The sequence below is a fragment of the Crinia signifera genome, chromosome 7, assembly GCF_055691185.1.
Source record: "Crinia signifera chromosome 7, ASM5569118v1, whole genome shotgun sequence".
NCBI lineage: Eukaryota > Metazoa > Chordata > Amphibia > Anura > Myobatrachidae > Crinia > Crinia signifera.
Window position 1 is genome coordinate 41,266,599 of NC_139223.1, and position 14,153 is coordinate 41,280,751.

Genomic DNA, 14,153 nt, shown 5'->3' on the forward strand with positions numbered 1-14,153 from the left:
ATATTATGCACAAACACATACCTTCCAACATGACCCTCTCCAGGAGGGATCAATGCTCTGCTCCTGGGCTTTCTTCTTAATGCATGATTGCCATCACCTGTGATGAGCTAGGTAATTGATAAGAAAGGTGCTTCAACGCAGGTGATGGCAATCATAAATAAGAGGGAAGTCCAGGAACAGAGCATTGTGTCCCTCCTGGAGAGGGTCATGTTGGGAGGTATGCAAACACGCAATTATAGACTTGATTGGTTCTGCTGGGACTTGTAGTTCTACGACAGTTGAAGAACCACTGCCCCTTTCATAGCTTAGGGGTTCATACGTAACATCCTGCCTTAAGTTTGTGGGGCCGCTCACCCTGCACCCATAGACCTATTCTATACTCGCCTTTCTGCCACTGCTGCAGTAAAATCAGGGCAAATTGTGCCACGCCCACTGTTGCGGGGACTAAGTAAAAACCGGACCCGGACAAGACCCCGGAAGGGACACCCTCGTTCCTTCCGGGGTCTTGTCCGGGTCCGGGTGTATGACTGGGATAGCTTTCACCAGGGACATGGGGAAGGGGAGATTACAGCCTCCCCGTCAGAGGCGTAATTAGATATTCGTAGGCCCCATAGCAAAAGTTTTCAAGGGCCCCCTATTTAGCAACTGATGGTGTTAAATGTGTGTAAAACATTACTTACAAAGTAAAGATGGGCCCCCTTCAGCTCTGGGCCCCATAGCAGCTGCACCCCTTGCACCTATGGTAGTTACGCCCTTGCTCCCCATGTGGTCCGGCCCTTTCCGTTTCTTGCTACATGCCCAGTGGTTACAAAAAATTGATACTAAGCGCTGCCAATTGAAATGAGTTGTATCTGCTGAGTGAATAAAGTTGCGGACACGCTGCTTAAACAGTTTTTATAAAGGTAAAAAAAGGGGGGGGAAACAATTAAACAGTCACATACATATATGAGTAACAATTAATATCAATACATTGTGATAAGATAAAAAATATAATAGTAACAATCCTAAGTGAGAGGTCTCCAGTAGTTTGCATAGTAATATGAATTCTGCTAGTGTATTTCTAATAATAAACAGTTCGTGTCAGTGGCGTAACTATAGTCCCGCAGCCCCCACGGTGGCGGGGAGGCGCTAGGCAGGTGTGGGCTCCTGGGGGGTCTGCGGGACTATAGTTACCACCTGGTCCCGGCTCCCGACTCCTGCCCTCCCCCTCCTTACCCCATTGCCGCCGGCGCCGCTGCCTCTAACCCGACACGCAGATCTGTGTCGGGTGACGGGCGGTCCCCGGCTCCGGCTGCAGTGCTAATATAATAAGAGACACTCGGAAAATGGCTGCCCCCATAATGCTGTATGGGGGCAGCCATTTTCCGAGTGTCAGTTATTATATTAGCACTGCAGCCGGAGCTGGGGACCGCCTGTCACCCGACACAGATCTGCGCGTCGGGTTAGAGGCAGAAGCGCCGGTGGCAATGGGGACGGGTAAGGAGGGGGTTAATATTTCGGGGGGGGGGCGCCCGAAATGTCCGGCGGGGGGGGGGGGGGGGGGCGCAAAAAAAGTAGTTACGCCTCTGGTTCGTGTTAATGCACGGTTTGTATAGATAGGTAGATATTTAGCCACTGGTATTGGGAACAAGCCAGTCCTTTTAGCGTGTAATGGACACGCAAGTCGCTTATGGAGGCAATTAGGGACCAAGCACACATTAATTATAATGTCCAGATGACGTATTTTAGGGAGCAAAAAAAGATGGTAATTGGTGGTGGTATGCTCACCTAATAAATGTAGTGTCCAGTCCGAATGGAGCGCCGGTTATTAAGCAGCCAGGGCGGCTTGTGATGTTAGAAAGCCGGTATTTGGTCGTAGCTGCGCCGGTTCTGGAGTTAGCCCGTGATAGCAATGTAGGTGATGCACGGTGCCCGTGCTGGCGGGAGTGATAAGCCGGCAGCACTTCCAATGCAGGGGAATAGTGTGGACGGGCGGTGCACGGTGTCCGCGCTGAATGGCTTTGTGTACCGACGGCGCTTCCAGTGCAGGGAACAATGTAGACAAACGATGCGTGGTGTCCGTGCTGAGGGGCCTGATGAGCCGGCAGCACTTCCACGGCAGGTGACGGTCCAACTTGGTCAAACGAACAGGAGACCTCGCACTGAGCTTTTGCTGACGTCAACGCGTTTCGTAACCACTCGTATGCTGGAAACTTTTTCAAGACGGAAAAAAAAAACGATTTAGTGATACTGTGCTGTGAGCCGAAGCCGTGCACCGGAAAAATGGGTGTGCTCAGGGGTGTGGTAATATAACACGAGGGGGAGTGGCTACATGACAAAACTTTAGAACACAATGCCATTTTTGTTTGGGCTTGTGCATTGCATCCTGCACACAAAATGTAGGAGCCAGATAAACTACAAACAGGGATATTGCGCACCGAAGGCGCGTGGACAATATTTACACAGTAATGCCTGTTACGCGTCACACACCCAATACACATTACCCATGCCATAATGCCATTACACATTATGCCCCACACCATAATGCCCATTGCGCTGCTGCCGCACAACTGATGCCCATTACTCAGTATGCCGCCAGTGCCAGATATGCCCCCTCAGTGCTAGATATCATAAGCCCCCATAGTGCCACACATATATGCCCCCACAGTGCCACACATATATGCCCCCACAGTACTAAGTATGCCCCCAGTGCCAGATATGCTCGCACAGTGCTCTGAAAGCAGCAAACACACGGGATAACCCCCTCCCTCCACCTACTTCCCTCCTTATGCCAAGCAATGAGACTCCAGCAGCAGCTATAGTGCCCACTAGTAGCTCCCTTTCTTACCATGATTAGAGTGTGGTTCCTGTGCACAGCTGTGCTGCTGGCCGGTGCCTCTGCTGCTGCTTGTGGTGGGGATGGTGGTGGCACTGCTGCTGCTTGCTCACTCCGGCACCACGGCGGGGAGAGGAGCGCATCGTGCATCTCTCCTTCCCCAGCTTCACTGTGACTGGGCCGTCAGCCAATCATATCTCGCAGGCTGGCTCCTGATTGGCTGCCGGCCCACGAGCTCTGATTGGCTGAGAGACCAGACACAGTGACATAGGGAGGGGAAGGAGAGACGCGCAATGCGCTTCCCTCCCCTCCAAAGGGAATCAGCTGTGGCAGGGAGGCGGAGGCCACGCACCCCAACCCCCCCCCCCCCCCCCCCGCCACTTACGCATGCGCATTACACAGTTTGGGGTATTTGTTTATGGCGGTAAGGTGTACCGGCACAATATGTTTTACTGGTACGCCATACCACCCCGTACTGCCATACTTACACCCCTGCTGGTGACAGCTGCCACAGGCAGCCTCCGGGACAGGACACCCCCTGGATCGGACACTACAAGCTCCGGAATGCCATGTTTGATGTCCGGTCCAGCATTCCGGGGTCTTGTCCGGGTCCGGTTTTTACCCATACCCACTTTTCCGGAAGCACGTGCTTGTGCAGTAGAGAAATCACAGGGAAAATGGTGCCACGGTCATTTCTAGGACAATTTTTCATGCTTGAAATCCACATTAAATGACACATTAAGAACTTTCATATTAGATAAATTCTCATGATAATGAAGCACATCTACAGTATTAAGCCTGGTAAAGTGTAAGGTGATATCGCACCAGCATCAACTCGTACCTGACATTTTTTAAACACAGCTGATTGGCCGGTGTTTTATCACTTTCCACTTTATCACCGCTTTATCACATTACCAGGCTTAATACATCTGCTCCAATATCTACTAAATATAATGTAATGATATTGCCTGGTGATCCCCAAACAATAGCTGCTAAGGGGCTACATGCTATAAAAAAAGAGACACCCTGTGTGGGTGCCCCTGTGGGCATTGTAATGTAGGTGCCCCTGGAAGAAAAGGATCCATGATTATGTTTTCCCTTATATTACCATGCCCTAATAAAATAATAAAATACAGTAATTACAACCAGTTATGTGTACGTTTGTCCTTTCCTTCAGGCATATAACCAATATCTGCTTGTTTACAAAATGGACTCCGAGCAAATCAAACAAGAAGCTTGTACTTCCCAGCCCAAGCAGAGTGGATTCTGGGAGTCTGTCCTCTCCACTGTGTCAGCTCCATCTCTGGACTCAGATGAAGGCTCACCGGTAAGTACATGGAATACACCTCTCAGTTTTCATATGTCAGTTGCACAAATGTCACCATACAATGGTGCATCTTCTTATGCTGTATTAGCAACAGGGCGGTCACCCAGGGGTTCTCACACAAAAGTAGGGGCCCACAGAAACCTTAAACCCTACAAACATAGTTTCCAATTTCTTTTCTGCCCCCTCTGGGAGCTATCATTGAGGACTGTGGCTTGAATTAGGGAGAAATATAGGGGCGTGGCTCTTGTCAATGTGGTCACACCCCCTTCTATACAAGAGATTGCCTGCATTGAATAGCGGGGGCATAGTACTATGATGAGGCGATTCAGCGTGAGTCACATCATCGTGGCGCTACTGGTTGGCTTTGGGAGACTCAACCCGAGAGAGAAGGCAAGTATGACCTATATTCCTAAGCAGAGGCACAGGTATTTAGTACATCTGGAGCTGTTGTGGAAGTACGTGTCCCAGCAAAGGTTGCTTGCATATCCAGTTCCACAGCAGATGTGGAGCTTCAGGTTTCCTACCCCCGACTTCTGAGTTTCGCAGCATTTGATGGGCTGTCTACTGAAGATTCCATGAACCAGTTTGTAAAAAAAAAAAAAAAAAGATTCCTGATTTATGCCCCCTGTATATATATAATGTATATATCATTTTTTCTCCTTATAGTAATGCCCCACTTTAATACCCCTGACACAATATGCCACACCCATAATGCCCCTTACACAATATGCCACACACCATAATGCCTCTTACACAATATGCCACACACTGTAATACCCCTGACACAATATGCCACACACCATAATGCCCCTTACACAATATGCCACACACCATAATGCCCCTTACACAGTATGCCACACACTGTAATACCCCTGACACAATATGGCGCACATTGTAATGCCCCTTACACACTATGCCACACACCATAATGTCCCTTGGACAATAAGCCACACACTGTAATACCCCTGACACAATATGCCACACCCATAATGTCCCTTACACAATATGCCACACACCATAAGGTCTCTTACACAATATGCCACACACTGTAATACCCCTGACACAATATGCCACACACCATAATGCCCCTTACACAATATGCCACACACTGTAATACCCCTGACACAATATGCCACACACCACAATGCCCCTTACACAATATGCCACACAGCACAATGCCCCTTACACCATATGCCACACACTGTAATACCCCTGACACAATATGCCGCACACTGTAATACCCCTTACACAATATGCCACACACTGTAATACCCCTGACACCATATGCCACACACCATAATGACACCACAAGATGACACACACCGTAATTCCCATTTCACAATATGACACACACCGTAATGCCACAGTCACCATTTTTATTCCCCACACACATGCCCATTACAAATTATGCCCCACGGTAAGGCTTTTAATTACTTAAGTTGGTACTTGTTTCCTAGCATGGTACTACGGTATGGATGGACGCAACCAACGCGATTTTTGGGCTATTTTTAGCCTTTTTCCCGACAATTAAAAAATCGCGTCCATTGCATGCCTTAACTTAAGGTATGTGATGCGACCGACGCGACCAACGCAATTTAACATTGAATGCATTGTGTTCAATGTTAAATTCCTATGTAAAATCGTGTCCATTGTATGCATTCATACCCCCACTATCCACGTCGGCGTTTAGTTGATTTTATATAGTGTGGCGAGCTCAGCGAGCCACCGAGCCCAAAGCGTGGCGAGCGCAGCACGCCCAGCGAGGGGACGCGTAATACCTGTGAAGTAATGCGCGTCCCCTCGCCACGCTTCGGGCTCGCCGTCGTGGATAGTGGGGTTATGAAAAGGTCGAAGGACGTGTACCGCCGCCCCTCGCGGGCTCGTTGCGCTCGCCATGCTTCGGGTTGGCGTTCATCGTGGGGTGGCGTCAACAATGGGGGGGGCATTTCACCCATCAGGGTGGGGATACAATGAAAATTGGGGTCTGGGGGGCATTTAACATTGGGGCCAATGTAAAATGGGGTCTCAGGGACCATTTTACATTGGTTCCAATGTAACAATCGCGTTGATCGCATCGCATGTGATTTGGTTGCATGCGATGGACACGATTATTTAGGACACAATGGATACAATTTTTATCGCTGGCGCCGTGCTAGGAAACAAGTACCCTAAAGTTAGCTGCTCCTTGTCAGGGGTCTCATGCTTGTTGTCAGGGGTCTCATGCTTGTTGTCAGGGGTCTCATGCTTGGTGCCAGGAGTTGCATGCTCTGAGTTCCATGCTCGTTGCCAGGAGTTGCATGCTATGGGTTCCATGCTAGTTGCCAGGAGTTGCATGCTCTGGGTTCTTTGCTTATTGCCAGGAGTTGCATGCTCTGGGTTCTTTTCACGTTGCCAGGAGTTGCATGCTCTGGGTTCTATGATTGTTCCCAGGAGTTGCATGCTCTGGGTTCTTTGCTCATTGCCAGGAGTTGCATGCTCTGGGTTCTATGCTTGTTCCCATGAGTTGCATGCTCTGGGTTCTATGCTCGTTGCCAGTTGCATGCTCTAGGTTCTATGCTTGTGACCAGGAGTTGTATGCTCTGGGTTGTATGCTCGTTGCCAGGAGTTGCATGCTATGGGTTTCATGCTAGTTGCCAGGAGTTGCATGCTCTGGGTTCCATGCTCGTTGCCAGGAGTTGCATGCTCTGGGTTCTTTGCTCATTGCCAGGAGTTGCATGCTCTGGGTTCTTTTTACGTTGCCAGGAGTTGCATGCTCTGGGTTCTATGCTTGTTCTCAGGAGTTGCATACTCTGGGTTCTTTTCTCATTGCCAGGAGTTGCATGCTCTGGGTTATTTTCACGTTGCCATGAGTTGCATGCTCTAGGTTCTATGCTCGTTGCCAGGAGTTGCATGCTCTGGGTTCTATGCTCATTGCCAGTTGCATGCTCTGGGTTCTATGCTTGTTCCCAGGAGTTTTATTCTCTGGGTTCTATGCTTGTTCCCAGGAGTTGCATGCTCTGGGTTCTATGCTTGTTCCCAGGAGTTGCATGCTCTCGGTTCTATGCTCATTGCCATTTGCATGCTCTGGTTTCTATGATTGTTCCCAGGTGTCGCATGCTCTGGGTTCTATGCTTGTTCCCAGGTGTCACATGCTCTGGCTTCTATGCTTGTTACCAGGAGTTGCATGATCTGGGTTCTATGCTTGTTCCCAGGAGTTGCATGCTCTGGGTTCTATGCTTGTTGCCAGGCTTTCATAGCAGAAGATACAGCTTTCTACACATAATGGCCACAGTAGCTGCTTCTGCCTCTACCGACAATGCTATCTGCCTCTGAGCGGAGAGCTTGCTACTGCTACCCCTCGCTGTGTCTGGTGGCCATTTTACATATGGTGCCGATTCATGAGCCAATCAGAGTTCACAATCTGGCAACCAATTAATACCTGCCACTGTCAATCTATGAGTTCTAAATGACTGGTGGCCCCATGAGTATGCTCCATAACATGCATGCATTTTGATGTGTTTTAGATATACCGAACATCGTTGACACAAGATAAATGATATACCCCTTCAGTGAGTCAGGATAAATGTGTTCTAGATGTATCCCCACCTAATTGACACAGGATAGATGTGTTCTAGATATATCCTCAGGGACACAGAATAGATGTGTTCTAGATATATACCCACCTAATTGACACAGGATAGATGTGTTCTAGATATATCCTCAGGGACACAGAATAGATGTGTCCTAGATATATAACCACCTAATTGACAAAGGATAGATGTGTTCTAGATATATCCTCAGTGACACGGAATAGATGTGTTCTAGATATATACCCACCTAATTGACACAGGATAGATGTGTTCTAGATATATCCTCAGTGACACAGGATAAATGGGTTCTAGATGTATCCCCACCTAATTGACACAGGATAGATGTGTTCTAGATGTATTCTCACCCCAGTGACACAGGATAGATGTGTTATAGATATTTCCCCATCAGAGTGATAAGGAATAGATATGTTCTAAATATAGCCTTACCTTTTTGATGCAGAAAAGATGTGTTATAGATGCACAAAGAAAAAGAGTGTATCAGTCAATTAAAGCGCCAGGCAGCCTCCGGTGGGTGCACCTCACAGTGGTGACCCTACACCACAATACACAATACTAAAAACAACATGGATGTGGATGCTCCCTCCGATGGTGCCTTAGAATAAATAAAGGTACAACCCTGGCAATATAGTGGCGATCCTTTTCTCCGTATTTAGAGCACTGAGAGGGCGTCTCCTCTTCTCCGGTGAAGGACAACACGCAGTGAAAACCTCAATTCACAACGGCGATATCAATAGGACTCCCAGCAGAATATCTCAGATGGATACCCAGAAATTGAAAATAGAAGTATATGGTGCAACATCATTTTATTTCATAAAACACACATACACAAACATGGGACATAGGTGAAAAAAAGGCCAATTACCCCGATGGTGGAGAACTGGGGTGAGCAGCTCTTATAAGCACTAAAAGTGAAGGTGATACCCGGGATACAACCTCCAAGTCAGGCAAAGCAGGCAACTGGTCCCGAATTCAACCAACGTCCCATCAGACAGTAACTAACAAGACCGCAAAGTGTCTGGGATATTATTGGTGTACTTTGCAAACACGTGATCGCAGCTGTGGAACGCATAATGCGTTCCACATACTAATACATGTCTTACACATTAGGTCACATGACCTCATTCTCCCCTCCGTCTCTCTTAGGTTCCTTTATACTTTCAATATTGGTTATAGATATTGCCCATTCTCCATTATTAATTTATTTACCATTTCTCAGAAATCCACGCTTGTATTTTTCCCATGAATTTAGAGGTATACTTTCGTTTTTTTATTATTGTCAAAAGCTCTACATCTGTGTCTTACTTCCGGGATCTAAACGGAAGTACGTTAATCCAGTTGCACGGTGGAGCGCATATGCGTTCCAAACACGGAGATCATTTAACACACATCAATTCACTTGGCTCCCCTTCCACTTCCGGAGTGCGAGCGGAAGTGTTTCGAGTATGGAATGAATATGCGCTACCTCTACATACTAAATCCTTGGATAAAGTGCGCTATACATAATCGCTTCTATATGTGGACAGTCCACCTTCTCCCAGCTATTTCCATCACATGGTGAGGCTGATATCAGTCTATAAACGAATAAGTTTGTTGTTATATCTCTCTATTTACCCCGATCACGTGACCAGTTTCAGTCACATGATCGGAGATTACAATGGAGTTTCTAATAAGGATAACCCACTATTATTACTGTTTTTTCATGTTTCTCTTATGAATTTCGGATTTTTATTTATTTATTTTGTTTTATATTTAGGATATATGTCTGCCTCTATATTCTTGTATTAATATTCTAGATGGTATATGTATTGGCTGTGTTAATTGAACCAACAGGTGTTTTGATTGTTTCATTAAGAATGGTATATATACCTGGCCCAAACCCACAGTTCCCCACACCTTTGATAAAGCTGCAGGACGCAGTGAAACGCGTTAGGTGATTGCCCCCCACCTCTGGACCTAGCTGTGACACCCCAGCTCTATTTGGATTCCTTTTCATTCAATTTCTTTCACTGGACGTTGATTTGGCGGACACCGTGCTTCTGATCCACTGGTATACAACATCCAGACCAGTGTGGACTGTCATTTAGCACGGAAGCCACTTCTTCACTGTATTGCCTTCATCTACACCTGGGCTATCGCTGCAGACAAATCGGTGGTCTGAACCCCCAAGATCGGCTCTACACCGACACAAAGTCTGCTCCATTTCTGGCGACATTTCATCCCTCCAACGGCTGTCCCATAAGCCGTCATCATCGTGAGGACTCCCAGTTAAACATCTTCTTCTAAAAGGATCCACGATAGTCATTGGTAAAGTGCACTTACCTATTTCTTCCACACAAAGTGTCGACACAGCTCAATCCGACGTGTCCATTGAGGCGGGGCATGTATTATTTCCAATTTTGACATTCATTCCAATTTACTTTTTCCCCCCCCCCATACCATTATACCATTATTGTTATTATTGTTTTTATTTATGTTTTTTATATTGTATTTTATCAACAGTAAAAATTATTTGTTACATTTTCAAATATTTGTTTCATTCATTGAATTGAGCGCTGCTACTCTCACCTAGTGTGAGACACTTTGCGGTCTTTTTCTAAGTGGGGAGTGACTACCCCCACATTTTAGCAGCAGCTCTTACCAGAGGAACAACTCTCAGCAAGGCGCCTGATTATTCCTAGCGAATACTTTTTTCCTAGTAACTAACAAGGCTCCAAACCCGTTTTTAACCGTCACTATGGTCTTTCTCAAGGAGTGCCTGTAGTTACACTCCACATCGATTTTAAACTTGTGTCAGCCAATCCTCACAGCTATGTGATTGATTGGCACTTTAATTGCCAATAGAAACACACAGAACATAAAAATATCACGCCCCTTATAAACCATCCAATAAACCACCTCACACCAACACAGAAGGTAAAAAACAAAGTCCTGCATTCCCTTTCAACATATATTAATTTCTTCCGCGTTGGGCTGACCATGACCAAAGCTTCCACTCCAGCTGCCAGAACTTGCGTCAGACGCCACTGTTCTCACTTATGCCCATACTTCCGCCCGGACCGCATATCACTTGCGGCACGGAACCCGCCGGAAATGGATCGATGATCGATGGCTTCCTCCAGAGGTAACCATAGTGGGGATCCCAGCCGGATGTCGGTTCCATCTGCACATATCTGCTCGTTTCTCCAAGCGCCATCTTTATTGAGGGAGGATCTCTGGGCAGCAGGATCTTCAATGTTATCAATTTGTATCTCCAAACGCCATCTTAGTTATGGGAAGGCTTATGGGCAAACGGACATTTCTTGTTGCTACATAATAGATAAATAAGTCCTCTTCTTAAGACACCATTTGTAAGACACCAACTTAGATGGTGGTTGACCTCAAATAGAATCAATAAATATACAATAAATAACAATGATATTAAAATGCAAATATTAAAATCACATTAAAACTACAAAGAACAGACAGCATCATAAAAACCACTTCACCTCAAAATCCAGGTTCAAACCGCCTGGAGTGATGGTGTTGAAATTATATATATATATACACCCTATCTCTTCCCTGGCCAAGGTGCTGGCAACATTCCTATTCCTCAAATTACCTATTATATGTTTGAGACCAAAAAACCTTAAAATATGTTTCGGGGAGGAATTGTGTTTGGTTTTAAAACGGTGTGCTAAAGAGTAGGAGTCCAACCCCTTTTTTATATTTTTTAAATGCTCTCCCACCCGCACCTTCAAAGGTCTGGAGGTGTGACCTATATAAAAAAGATGACAGGAGCACTCCACCACATAAATAACATTGTTCGTATTGCAAGATATAAAATCATCTATTGTGACTGATATTCCGTTAATGTTGGTTGTAGTTACTTTGGAAATGCCCTGACTTTTTATTTCTCGGCAACCCTTACACAGCCCACACCGGTGAATAACTTTGGTGAGAATTCTACCTTTAGGTTGGGAGGGGGGAAGAAAACTACGTACGATTTTGTTCCTAATAGTGGGTGCTCTCCTATAGATTAATTTGGGACGATCGGGTAGAATTTAATCCAACATCAGGTCCCTCTTTAAGATTCCCCAATTTTTTCGAAAAGACCCTTCCAAAATCTTGTGTTGGGCATTAAAAACCGTAATAAAAGCTAATGCGTAATCACCAGTATTGGGTTTAATGTTTGCTTCACCTAAGAGGTCCTTTCTATCAATCTCACTCGTCTCATTAACCTTTCTTTCAATAAAATCAGAATCGGAGCCACTATTTAAAAAAATTCTTCACCATACTCTGAGATTGCTCATCAAATGTTGTGTCATCAGTACAATTACGCCTAAGTCTTTTAAACTGTCCACCTGGGATTGCGTCTAACCATTGTGAATGATGACAACTCTTACGTTGAATGTATGATACTGAGTCGGTTGGCTTGGTAAAAGTTCTGGTCTTGATAATATCATTCTCAATAAATATAGTGAAATCTAAAAAATCTATAGTGGTGTTATTTATGTTAAAACTAAGATCAATATTTCTGTTGTTAGTATTAAGGTAATTGCAGACAAAGTTAAATCATCCTCGATCCCATTCCAGAAAAAAAATAGTATCCTCAATATACCTCTTCCAGGACACCAGGTTCGCTCCATACGCATTATTGGACCAAACTACATCATGTTCCCATTGGGCCATAAAAATAATTGCGTAACTTAGGGCAAACCTGGTGCCCATCACAGTCCCCCGTTTTCTGCAAGTAAAAGACATCCTCAAATAAAAAGTAATTATTAGTCAGTATAAACGCAACCCCCTCAATAAGGAAGGATTGAAGGTCGGGATTTAAAGTGCTGGTGCTTAGAAAATCCTTCATAGCAGGAGTCCCACCTTATAGAAACATAGAATTTGACGGCAGATAAGAACCACTTGGCCCATCTAGTCTGCCCCTTTTTTAAACATGTTACCTCAAACCATATTTGATCCTTATTTTTTTGTAAGGATATCAATATGCCTATCCCAAGCATGTTTCAATTGTACTACTGTATTTATGTCTACCACCTCTGATGGTAGGCTATTCCACTTATCTGCTACTCTTTCTGTGAAGTTATTCTTCCTCAAATTTCCCTGAATCTTCCTCCCTCTAGTTTCAGTGCATGTCCTCGTGTTCTGTTGCTCCTCTTCCTGTGAAGAATGTCTCCCACCTGTACCTTGTTAAAACCCTTGATATATTTGAAAGTTTCTATCATGGGACCCCTTTCCCTTCTCTGCTCTAAAGTATACATATTAAGATATTTTAGTCTTTCCTGGTACGTTTTGTGATGTAGGCCATGCACCATTTTAGTTGCCCTTCTTTGTACAGTCTCTAATGTATTTATATCCTTCTGGAGATATGGCCTCCAGAACTGAACACAATACTGTAGGTGAGGTCGTACCAATGACCTATACAGAGGCATTATTACTTCTTTCTTTCTACTGCTGATACCTCTCCCTATGCAACCAAGCATTGCTTTGTTACATTGCCTACCTGCTTTTAAGTCCCCTGAAATAGTGACACCTAGATCCCTCTCTTCCTCAGTAGTTTCCATTATAGTGCCATTTATACTATATTTAGTCTTTGAATTTTTGAGACTCAAGTGGCATTAAACTGTAGTTGCCATGCTCTGGACCATTCCTCTAATCTACCTAGATCATCAATCATTTGTTTTACCCCTCCTGGTGTGTCTACCCTGTTGTGTCATCTGCAAAAAGGCACATTTTACCCTCAATTCCACTTGCAATATCACGAATAAAGATATTAAAAAGCACTGGTCCAAGTACAGATCCCTAGGGTACTCCACTTGTAACCTTTCCCTCCTTTGACTGTACTCCGTTTACGAAAACTCTCTGTTTTCTGTCCTGCAACCACGCTCTTATCTATTCAACTATCTTAGAATCCAATCCCAAGCTTTCAAGTTTATTTAACAGTCTGCGATGTGGGACAGTGTCAAAAGCTTTACTAAAGTCTAGATAAGCTACATCTACAGCCCCACCTTGATCTATTACTTTAGTCACCCAGTCAAAAAAGTCAATAAGATTTGTTTGACATGATCTTCCCACAGTAAACCCATGCTTTTTTGGATCCTGTAAATTGCTGGTTTTGAGATATTCTACAACTCTTTGTTTTAAGAGTGTTTCCATCAATTTCCCTACTACTGATGTAAGGCTCACTGGTCGATAGTTGTTTACCTCTTCCTTGCTTCCACTTTTGTGCAGTGGGACTACATTTGCGCTTTTCCAGTCCTCTGGGATTACTCCAGTAGCTAGTGACTGGTTGAATAATTCTGTTATTGGTTTTACCAGCTCCCCTTTAAGCTCTTTTAGTATCCTTGGATGTATCCCATCTGGCCCCATTGATTTATCCACTTTCAGTTTTGAGAGTTCTATGAGGACTTTCTCCTCTGTAAATGTACTT

At 45.1% G+C, this 14,153-nt stretch overlaps 1 protein-coding gene across 2 annotated transcripts in view; it reads left to right on the top strand.

Moving 5' to 3' along the window:
- Positions 1–14,153, top strand: part of LOC146020071 (dynein axonemal assembly factor 8-like) — a 309,887-nt gene that overhangs the window by 143,864 nt on the left and 151,870 nt on the right. The window lies entirely within an intron of this gene.